Below are 12,490 nucleotides of genomic sequence, written 5' to 3' on the forward strand. Positions count from 1 at the left end.
GTAAATAATGACGTTATTTAGCTCTTTTTTCGATAAGTTAGCAAAAGCCAGAGATTGAGATATGCGGTTGGCAATATAATTTCCATTACCGAGATTGTTAAAAGTTTTATTTATTCGATTTTGTGATTCGTCAAAGTGAACTTAGGTTTTATTAGTCATTAGTTGTTTTTATCTTAAATATGAAATATAGCCTAAATAGAATTTGTTTCAGTCTGATGCTAGGTTGTGTTTTTCCTAAAAGATCAAGATTTTGAATACAGCTTAAAGATAGTTTGGAAAAACATACATCAGATCTTTAATATTTTGGTAATCAGTTTTACTTTATCCCGCATTAAATACATTGATGAATCCCATTCACAATAGTGAAATTTTTGACGTCTTTTGGATTTACAAATAAAGAATTAGAAGCCCTCCCTATTACCGAACAAATAAAATCATGTTTATTAGGCAGTTTCAACCTAGCCTCAGGGTTTGAGAAATGAAGATAAAAATTGTCATTCGTTGATAACGCTCGTCTTACTAAATTCAGTTTTGGGAAGTATTTCGAAATATTCTGCTACTTTTACTCAGGTGCCTTATGTATACTGGTAAACATTTCTGAAAGGAAACTGAAACAAGCCCTTTGTAAATGGGCAATTACAACCAAATACTTTAGTGAGCTAGTTGCTATTATGGAGATCAACGAAGACATGACTCGGAAATAAAATAAAATAACGTAATGTATTTAGTCGCATTTTACGTCTTCATTTCTCATTCTTCAACCCTGAGGCAAGATGTCTTGGAGAGTTAGTATTTTATAATTTTCTTCATTTTAGAATTCTTGTGATATTTCAGCTTGCTTTTTATAGGTTACATTGTCTTTTATTCTGAAAGTTACTTTACATTCCATCCATCTTTAAATTCACGATTGATTTTATTTGTTCGGTAATAGGAGGGCTTCTAATTTTTATTTGTAAATCCAGAAGACGTCAACCTAAATGTGAGAATAGGTCTTTTAAAGCTCAAGTGCTCTGCTATTGTGTGAGCTGGGATTCATGTGATATTATTTGTTATAGAGAGGCCAGAGAGTGTGCCTTGTGATTTTAAAAAATGCCTGGAATTTTAACTTCGTGTTGTGGTGAGCTGAAAAATGCGGACGGCTTATCTGAAATGCACTTTAAAGGAGTTAAGAAAATGCTTCGGAAATGGCGACTCCCGTTCTTGAAAGCTTTCAAGTCTGTCAGAATTTCGATAGCAGATTCAGCGGAAGGAAATTGTTACTGTGTATCAGCCACTTAGTATTCTGTGATTCTCAAGGGGATTCATTAAATGGTTCCTGAAAAATTTTGTTGTGTTAATATGAGAAAGTATTACTTGTGAGCGTTTTTGGAAGAGAGCCGATAAAGTTACATGTCAGTGTGGTAAAATCTTGGTATTTCGTTGTATGAATTCTTAAAGGAACGTCGCTGCAAAGGCAAGTGTTTCTTCGTAAGGGAGAAAAGACGCCTTATTCATTTATTTTTACTCTATGATTTTTCCACTCTGATCATGACCGATGAGACATTGTTGAAAATTATTAAGCTTGTTTCATTTGTAAGGTTTTTAAACAATTTTTATCAAATAAGAACAGTAGTTGAAACTTCACTCTGTAATAATTTTCTTCAGCTGGGTACAGCATAACGTCCAGATTTCATTTAAAGATAAAGTCAAACTCAGAGCGGCTGCTTTAAGGGCTCAGGAGGGAAGAGATTTTAATTAAATGACGTCGCCATAATGATGCAATCAAGTGGAGAAAAATGCTCTAAAGAATCAATGGAGTTGAGCCACCAGAGATTAAAGCCACCTGGGCCTATCCCTAGAAAATTCACGTTTTATTAGTAGAAGAACCAAAGGAACAGAACTTAAAAGGGACTGGGTGGACCGCATTAAATTCAGAATCAAGGTCTGGAAAACTGAACGAAAATAACAACTGAAGTGAATTAACGACGTCAGAAATTCATCAGAATGGTTTAAGAAAGCACTGATCGTTTGTATACATTCCTGCATTCTAAAAACAAGAATATATAAGAAGGGAACATTTTCAGAATTAATTTATGTATTCACGTTGTCAATATTTTTCATAAGCTAATGGCATTAAGTTTTATTTCGTTTTCTTGTGATGTTCACAATGCCTGTCTGTCGATTAATTTAAGCTACAACGCACACCAGTTACCTGTTACAGATGTAGATTGTATTTAAATTCTGTATGTTAAGACCAACATACGAATAAATTTTTCAGTGTTTTATTTGTGTGTTAGGTCCTTGTTTACAGAATAGAATTTCGTCTCATTTATAACGTCCAAATGTTTACTTAACTTTTATTATAACGTGAATGCTTCTGCCAAGGCGGAAGGTACATCACTTCAGTTGGAGCATAAGGTAGAATGCGGTATTTTGGGCCGCTAGTTCCGATTATTGCTTGCAGTACAGCGATGCTGTAAGCAATACAATATTCACCATATAGTGTTTAAAATTTTATTAAACATTGAAAATGATTATCATGGTATATTGAGACGAGTAGTTATATTGAGGAACATGATCATAACTATCTTAATCGTATCATAGTATTTTTTGACGTTTTGATTCCTTGATCCAACCCCCTAATAGAAGGGTAGTGCCGTCAGTGCATCTCATGCGGTGCACTGTAGGTGCAGCGACCCCCTTTCATTCCTTTTACTGTACCTCTGTTCTTATTCTCTTTCTTATATTTTTCTTTCTACTCTCTCTTAACAATTGATTCATAGTGCAACTGCCAGATTTTCCTCCTGTTACACCTTTCAGGCCTTTCTACTCTCAATTTCCCTTTCAGCACCGAATGACCTCGTAGGTCCCAGCGCATGGCCTTTGGCCTAACTTTTATATTTCATTCCATTCCAATGATCCAACCCAAAATACTTCGATACTCCGAGACAAACCCGAGCCACAGAACGTACACCAAAGGTGAAAAAATTTTGGCCGGAAGCAAGGAAATAAGTTAATGTACTTATTTCATGGTTAAAGAGGAAATATATGTTGGTTGCTTGGTGAATAGCATTTCTGGATTAAATGCAGTGGATAATTATTATGAACATCCAAGCACGAGATGTGTTAGAGTAAATAGCGTGGTTGTGGCAGTTCTTATGTAAGCTGTTCGAAACAAACGTGGAGACATCAGAGTATTATTTTTTTTCCGAAGAATAATTCATAATGTTATGATCAAGTTTTGTTGATGAAATTAATCTTTAGGTGTTTCCGTGCTTAATAAAATTCACTAATACTGATCTTTTTTTTTTCCAGGTCTGATCTTCCTAAGGTAAGTCAAGTAAGCCATGCTGCTAGTGGAGTTGTAAATCTTAGTTAACATCATCGAGATGTTTTTTGATGTTTTAAACTTCTGTGGATTTGATTATGCCTGCTAACCTTTTAATGGATAATTATCCCATGTTCATTTTTTTCAGGTTTGAAATATGGCAGCTTATTTCAGTGCAATTTAGTATTATATGTTGACATGTTTCTATGGGTTGTTGAATTAGCTCTAGGTTACCAACACCGTGGCACGTTCTTAAGGTTTTAATGAATTCTGTATCGTAAAAATGGCTGTCTGACGGGAAATGCAGATCACCGTCATGCTTTGCAACGTATGGATTGACTATCAAAGTATCTGGTGCTGCAAAATTTACTACGCTACGGGGTAGCACTGACTTAGAAATACTCAAAAGCAAGCTTCTTCACTGGCGCAAAGGGAGAACAGCGTAGTCCGCAGTTTTGCATCTGCTCTGAGCCGTTGATTTCTCTCTCTTGTGCTTGGTTTACATTAAGGGTTGATATGTATAACTAATATCGACAGGGGTTTGGGATTGCGCCGTTTGAGTTTAGCTGACATCAACTTGCGATTTCGGATAGTTTGCGCATAACTGATAACGACTGGCATACAGAGGTTGCTTGCATTTAAATGGTATTAAATTGATTTGAGGGTTTCATTTCTTATTTGATACTGACTTTCCTTTCATGGCGGCTGCTTGCATTTTGGCCTTTCAACTATTGACTTAATTTGTTTGGATGCTGTTCAGATAGTGGTAAAAATCTGGCTTTGAAAAGTCGAATGCAATTTAGTCAGGAAAATTTTGCAACTTAATGTTATGAATATTTGATACTAAATGAAAATGGCTTTTTGCTAAGCGACGTATATTTCAGGTTTCCATTTCAGGTAATCATTTCGCTTAGTGGTTCACGTGATAAATGTTGAATGAGAATGGACTTTCGGCAAAGTGAGATGCACTTTGATATTGAATAATGAAAGGGTTTCAACGCCGTGCCACATTTTTGCATTAGTACAGCAATGCAATTTGGACTAATGGCTCTTACCTTAGCGTTAAAATACGAGGTTAATTTTAGGCACATGTAATTCATATCTGCATCTCAAATTGGTTTCGACTCTTTTTGGGCTGCGTTTTAATTTAGGTGTTGGAAGAGGAAACGGTTTAAAACTTTGGGTCTCGATATCAGTAGAGTCGCTCTGATGGTTGTTCATTTCCACGTTGACCTATGAATGACATTGCTATTATTCTCAGTTAGCCTCACCAGACCACTGAGTCGTTTCTAGACCTTCACATGGCTGGTTCGAAGGCTTTGTTTTTGAAATGAGAGAGGATAATTGATGCAATACAGTTGAGAAGTTAAACATCGCGGGAAGAGACCAGAGGGAGCGTATTGACTGTAAAAGGCAGAGAACAGTTCAGCTTAGGGGCGCAGTGTAGATTGTAGTGTCGCTGCGGGGATGAATTTGGTAATTTATATTTTGTTCTCTGCAGCCTACTTGAATTTTTGTTATATGTTTTGATTTTAAGGTCACATTATGCAACCTTATTTCTGCCCGCTAGCAGCTGGCTTAAGGTTATCCAGAATAACTAAACATTTTCAGTTCATAGTTCCTTTGTGAACAAGTAAACAAAATCCTTGAGATTGTCATCCTTCTTCACGAACATTATGCAAGACCTTGACCATTTTCTGGGTAACCTTTCCATCTCATAGCCATAAAGTAGGGCTTTGAGAGTAGGAAATATTTTTCAATGCTGTAGCATAATCATTTTGTCTTCTTTGTTCCCTCAAACTCAATTCAATATAAAATAGATCACTTGAGAAAAATCGATTTGCGTGAAGAGAATACAGATTTCTACTCGCTTTCTAAGAATCGGCCTATGTGAAATGAATGTAGAAATATCAAATCTCGTCACAAGGTCCAATTTGTGTGAACTTAATATATAAGGTAGACGTCGTTCGAAGCTCATTCAGCCCTTAGATTTGAATATGAAAAAATCCAAGAGTTGAATGAAATACGGGTGACCTCGAGGGTCAAGTTTTCACGCTCAGTCGGTGGCTCGAGGACGTAATTTCCACGTCAAGAGTTGATGGGGTCTGGTCAAGTGTGGGCGAAGTGTGGCTGATCGGGGACTCCATGTGAAAAGGTAAATAAGTGTATCTTTAGATTTCGTTTTAATGTGATATATGGGAACCAGCTCTTATAAAATGATTAATTGGATTTTTTTTTGGTAATGGTGATCTCCAGGACACTACTAATCGGATTTTTTTTTATTTATAGGGTTTCAGCATAATCAGGAAGAGAGCCCGCTACATCATATATAAGAACTGATGGCCAGAGTGGATGAGAAGAGAGCTGTTGATTGTAAGTAGTCCAGAACTTATAAGATTTTATGATGTCAAGTAGAGGAAAGATGTTTGATAGTATATATGTAAACATACACACACATATATATATACATATATATAAATATGTATATATAAAATATATGTATAAATATATAAAAAATTATAGTATGTATATGTACATATGTATATATGTATGTATATTATATGACATTATACTTTTTGGACTATCATGAGTGCTTCTAGATGATACTGTTTGAAATCTATCCCCAGATGTGATCGATTCAAATGGAATCTTAAACTGAAACGTGGCGTGAATTTTAGAGAGCAGATTGGCAAGGGCGTCCATAAAAGTTCTTGTGTTAATCCCCTGTATATAAATTCAAAGGTAAGTGTGAAGGTCCCAAATAAAAAAAAAATATATATATACCAAAAATCGTTTTTATGAGACACTGATCTCAGTGACAATTTACTGTCATCATTTATTGTCTGATGTTGTTAGGAAAATTTCATCTTAAATGAAGTTGTGGAAATAATTAATGAAAACATTTCAGATTCCTTTAAGGACATCACTGTTGTCGTCCACGCCAAGTTTTTCTCAGATGGCTCCGAAGCAGCGCTAGAGAACGCTTTTCTAGAAGTAAGTGATTTTAAGTCTTTTGGTCTTTGTATATTTCATATCGTTAGTGAACTTGTTTTCAGTGGTTTTCTGAACGTTCTTTGATCATTTGGAATCATTACAGCAACAATATATAAATCGAGGTCGTATCAATTATAGGTTGTGTGTATTGCGTATTAAATCATTGCGAGGGTAAATTTCATTTTGTCATAATTCAATATAATTTCATGCTTAGAGTAAATGCTACATCATTCGATGGGCTTCCAGTGGAGGATACGCCTCATTAATATTTAGATGATGATTGGATAAATTTTGATACTTTGATTCCTAGTAAGGATCGAAGCTCTAGTAGAAACTTGTTCTGCGAAGACGTTGTCAACCGATCATTTCAAATAACAGCAGCCATTGAGACGAGTTATCTGCGTAGTAAGTCTGCCGTGAAGAACGTCAAGACTGAGCAATTTAGAGACGCAGGGGTGGTAGAAGGGTTAGCCTAGGTGAAGGAATACTTTGGTCATGTGGAAAAGATGAAGGGCAACAGGTAGGGGAAACAGCTTATGTTGATGGACTGGCATAGCGCGCGCGCACACACACACATTACATATATACGTAATATATATATATATATATATATATATATATATATATATATATATATATATATATATATATATATATATATATATATATATATATATATATATATATATATATATATGTGTGTGTGTGTGTGTGTGTGTGTGTGTGTGTGTGTGTGTGTGTGTGTGTGTGTGTGTTACGCCGCAAGTCCAGGCCTTGTTAAGGGCTCGCAAAGCATAATAAATCATATTTGTCAAAAGGGGAAGCTATGAGGTCGCCAGCCGGCATTGAGACACTAAGCACCGGCATTAATGTATTTACAGAATACTTAAATACAATGATAAACAAAGGGAGCACAGCGGAGGACAAATGAATTAGTACATGAATGTAACTGCTTTCTTCATTTAATTAAACCGCTGATAAATGGAGCCACAGGGGGGCTTCACGTGGAGTTGGACAGTTCGTGGAGGTTTTCAGCAAAATACTCTCTCGGGCTCTGAAAGGGAAACGACGACAATTAATAATTAGCTGACATGCACGGAATCCCTAATCCACCTAACCATTCAGTTAAGTCGCACAATTACTTATACAGATTATTTATACTAGTTGACGACACGATGAAGTCGAGTGGTCAAATCTTTAATATTCAGTTATAAGTAAGTGCAGCATTTATGCAATAAATAAGGCTTAAACATTATCGAATGGAGATTAACGCACTGTCACAGGGTGAGGGGACTGAGACTAGGAACAAATGCTGCCGCGTGGTTAGGACCTGAGGATAGGATAGGATAGGAACAAGGTTTGATAGGCAGGATTCTTTCTATACGGATAAAAGGGAAGGATGGGATGTTATCAAGGGGGGAGATGGAAGGATAGGTAAGGATATGGGGTTCTAATACAGACACCTTACCTTAAGGGAGAGACTAAAGGGCCCCATAGACGTTACGATCGCCGGATCCGGTCGTCTGAACCGGAAATAAACTTCACTGTCTGTGGTGTTCTCCTCCGACCAAAAGTGGGTGGAGTCCGTCGGCCTCTCCGACAAGCTCGCAACCTGCCATTGCCAGATTCGTGGTTTCCGTTTTAGTTTAGGTGGCGTGATCTCAAGATTTACTTCAGTTTCAGTCAGACGCCGAAAGGGTAATATGGGACCTACGTCGGCAGATGAGTTCTTGGAGCATTTTATTGAACGTCGTAGGAAAGCATAATGAGGCTTATAATAAATTAGTGTGAAAATTACAGGAGAGAGATGCAATATATACAGTGTGTGTATATATATATAATATATATATATATATATATATATATATATATATATATATATATATATATATATATATTGTTGGAGAAGAGAAATGAATGATTTCATGCTTATTTATTTAATGAATTGAAACTTTACCCTGGTGACTGGTTTAATTATCTGAGAATAAACAAGCAGGCCGATATGAAATTATTATCTATGGTCTACCCTCTTCTAGAAATAAAAAGCACACTTGTACGAGACAACCAATATCACTGTACGAGAGGTTGCTGGACTCACTTCGCTTCTGCGCCACTCGTCGTTCCTTGGGACATATAATCCCAGAGACATGTAAAGCAATTATTCAAGTTATGCAACACGAGTTTACATTGAAAATATAAACTTTTTTTATGTACGGAAAATAACAATGTGATTTAAACAATAGCACTAATACACACACATGTATGTATATGTGTGTGTGTTAGTGCTATTGGTTAAATTACATTGTTATTTTCCATATATAAAATAGAAGTTTATGATAATAATATTTTCAATAATATTTCAATTTTCCTTGTATAAATTAAACATTTTGCGTACAAAAAAGTTGAAAATTTTACTCTTGGCTACAGAAACTTAGGTAACTAGACTATATACCACTAGGCTATGCAGGATGCTGTGTATGCAACATAGTTACTTTTTACCTATGTAAACTCATGTTGCATAACTTGAATCATTGCTTTACATGTCTCTGGGAATATATGCCCCCCAAGGAACGACTAGTAGTGCCGAAGGGAAGTGTGTCCAGCAACCTCTTGTACAGTGATAATTGTTGTCTTGTACAAGTGTGCTTTTAATTTCTAGAAGAGGGGAGACCATATATAATAATTCCATGTCGGTCCACTTGTCTGTTCTCGGATAATTAAACCAGTCATCAGGGTAAAGTTTCAGTTCATTAATCAACGATCGTGAGATAATTCATTTCTCTTCTCCAACCAAAGTTTAATCCAGGTTCTCCTTTTTCGCCGTGGTTTTCCAATTTCTCCAGCAAGAGCCCAGTCTACAGCGTCATCACTGAGCGGAGCTGATACATCTTCACTCTACCAGGTTTCGGCAGACTGAACGTCAATGGGCAACGCGGATACCGGAGTTAGAACGGAATTGCACGTCCACCCTCGGTGATGGTTTTAGCGTGAAAAAGGATTGCGGCCCCCTCTTTTGACTATCGACCCCCAGGTCCTTCAAGTGGGGGGAAACTTCTTGTTGAGTCAAGATCAGCGGTAGGGTGCCCCACTTGTCATTGACTCTTGATCCCCTTTGTTTTTAGGCCTAAACTTGCGTCACAGTCCCGCATTTGGGCATTGCCAGAGTGGCGCTGTTGTCTTGCGGAGGGGTCTGGATATGAGAAACCTCAGGGGAGTAGTCTTGTTATCAGATGGGTGAACAGGTGGTGAGGCTTTGGGTAGGGTTCCCAACGCTAGTAGTAAAGTAAAAAGTTTTCTTGCTAAGAGTCTCTTGTTTGGACAAAGTAAGTATACTTTAGTTTAATCAGACCACTGAGCTGATTAACAGCTCTCCTAGGGCTGGCCTAAAGGATTAGATTTATTTTACATGGCTAAGAACCAATTGGTTACCAGGCAACAGGATCTACAGCTTATTGTGGAATCTGAACCACATTATAACAAGAAATGAATTTCTATAACCAGAAATAAATTCCTCTAATTCTTCATTGGCCGGTCGGAGAATCGAACGTGGCCCCAGCAGAGTGCTAGCTGAAAACGATACCCACCCGTCCAATGAAGAAACTATAGTGACGGAATGTCTGTCACGTGTGACTATATATATATATATATATATATATATATATATATATATATATATATATATATATATATATATATATATATATATATATATATATATATATATGTAATTGTAATAGCCACAATGCCCTCTTAACTTTCTTGAATTCTTAGCAATTTTTTTGGGTTCGCTTGTCACTACAAAGCCGTAAGATCCAAGTGCAAGAAATTGAAGTGGTTGTGATGTGCGGTAGCTACCGGTCATCACAACCACTTCAATTTCTTGCACGTCAGGTCGGCAACCTGACCTCCTTGTGATTATGGTGACACGGGTTCGTTTCCCACTACCGGACGTCACAACCAATTCAATTTCTTACACTTGGAACTTAGGGCTCTGTAGTGACAAGCGTACCCTAAAAAGCGCGAAGAATTCGAGAAGTTAAAAGGGCATTGTGGCTATTACAATTACATATGTGTCTGTTAAAAGTGACCAGTAGATTTTTTACACACATATATATATATATATATATTATATATCTATATATATATAAATATATATATATATATATATATATATATATATATGTATATATATATATTATAAAATATATGTGTGCATGTATGAATATATATGTATATATAAATAAACATATATGTGTGTATATGATATGAATATATGAATATGAACGTATATATATATATATATATATATATATATATATATATATATATATATATATATATATATATATATATATTATATATATATATAATATATATATATATATATATATATATATATATATATATATATATATATATACTATAAGAGCCAGAAGGAAATTTTATAACGCATAAGCATCAATGCTTGCATGTAGTTAATGCTCTTCAGAGTACAGAATATATTAAATACTTGAAATCGCTAGGTACTTATGCCTCTTAATATTTCCTTCTGGTTCTTGTAATATATACATATAAATACATATGTTATATATATATATATATATATATATATATATATATATATATATATATATATATATATATATTGCAAGAGCCAGAAGGAAATATTAAAATGCATACATGCCAATGCTTTTGTGTTTTTCGTACAGTATATATTTATTCAGGCTACAGTGTATATATATTGAATACACGAAAGCGCTTGGTACTTATGCCATTTAATGCTTCCTTTTCGTTCTTGTAGTACAATTAATCACGTGATCCGTGTGACGATATAACATTTACCGTCAGAAGGAGAGAGAGAGAGAGAATAGTGTATGCAATTAAAAACCAACCTCTATTAACTTTAGTTGATCACGAGAAGGCATTTGACATTGTCCGCAGACCAATGGAAGTCTTGCGTTACAATGATTTTCCTGTTACGTATGTAAATCTAAATGAAATTATCTGTAAACGAAGTAGATGAAAAGTTATTGTTGATAGGGTCTTATCGTTTTCCTTCTCATAGATTTTTTAATGAAGAAGTGTCTGGAGATGGAAGTAAAGGCTTAAAGCGGAGCATCGATAGAAACTTGACTCACGAAATATGCAGATAATACAGTCTGAATCAGAAAACACCAAATAATCGCAAAGCTTGGGTAATAAAACGGACAATATATCTAGAGAGATGGGATTCAAAATATTTCTAAGAAAAACAAAAGTACTGAGGAGAAGGTAAGCGTAAATGGCTGAAATAAGATGAGAAGAAGAAAGGATGAAAGAGGCTGAATCTTTCAAATTTAGGTAAAGACTAAAAAAAGACAGATCAAACAATGGGATGCTGAATAAGAGTTGGAAAACAAATAGACTGAAATTGCATCCAAGAGTAAAATTAGACATAAATTAAATACGATCTGGATTGCTATATGGACTTGAATCGCGGTATGAAAATGAGACCACATCTGAAAGGTTTTGTTGATTTGAAAATAAAATAAGTAAGGAATGAAAAGTCACATGGCGGGATAGAGTTCAAGTACTGTAAGTAGATGACATAATGATGAAAGGAAGATGGTTTGGACATGTCCTTGCTCAGCCACTGGCAGAACAGTACGTGACAGCGACAGCTCGGTTCCTCTGGGCATCAGGAGACATGGAAGACCACACGTACTCGGATGAGAACTATGAAGCGGGGTGCTGGAGGTGGGTGGAGAATTGTGGAAGTGGAAGCACAAGACACACATGAGTGGTGGAATTTTGAAGGGGCCCTTTGCGTCGCACGTCGTTGGAGGCCATGATTTTATATACATACATATACGCACACATATATATAATATATATATATATATATATATATATATATATACACACACACATATATATATATATATATATATATATATATATATATATATATATATATATACATACACAAATGTATATGTATGTAAATATATGCATGTATGTATTTATATATGCATGTGTTTATATAAACATATATATATATATATATATATATATATATATATATATATATATATATATATATATATGTATGTATATATATGTATGTATGTGTATTATAGAATGTACATTGTTTGAGAACAAATATATAAATTTGTGCAATGTAGATACATTTATTTTTCTTTGTTTTTA

The 12,490-nt window shown here is 35.2% G+C and overlaps 1 protein-coding gene across 1 annotated transcript in view; it reads left to right on the forward strand.

Annotated features, from left to right (window-relative positions):
• Positions 1-12,490, forward strand: part of LOC136838665 (glycine receptor subunit alpha-4-like) — an 825,852-nt gene that overhangs the window by 14,428 nt on the left and 798,934 nt on the right. The window contains exons 3-6 of the mRNA XM_067104011.1: positions 3,295-5,462; positions 5,597-5,680; positions 5,935-6,049; positions 6,216-6,301. The gene's annotated coding sequence lies outside the window, so the exon portion shown is untranslated. The remainder of the gene's footprint in view (positions 1-3,294; positions 5,463-5,596; positions 5,681-5,934; positions 6,050-6,215; positions 6,302-12,490) is intronic.

This window comes from Macrobrachium rosenbergii, chromosome 5, assembly GCF_040412425.1.
Source record: "Macrobrachium rosenbergii isolate ZJJX-2024 chromosome 5, ASM4041242v1, whole genome shotgun sequence".
Lineage (NCBI taxonomy): Eukaryota > Metazoa > Arthropoda > Malacostraca > Decapoda > Palaemonidae > Macrobrachium > Macrobrachium rosenbergii.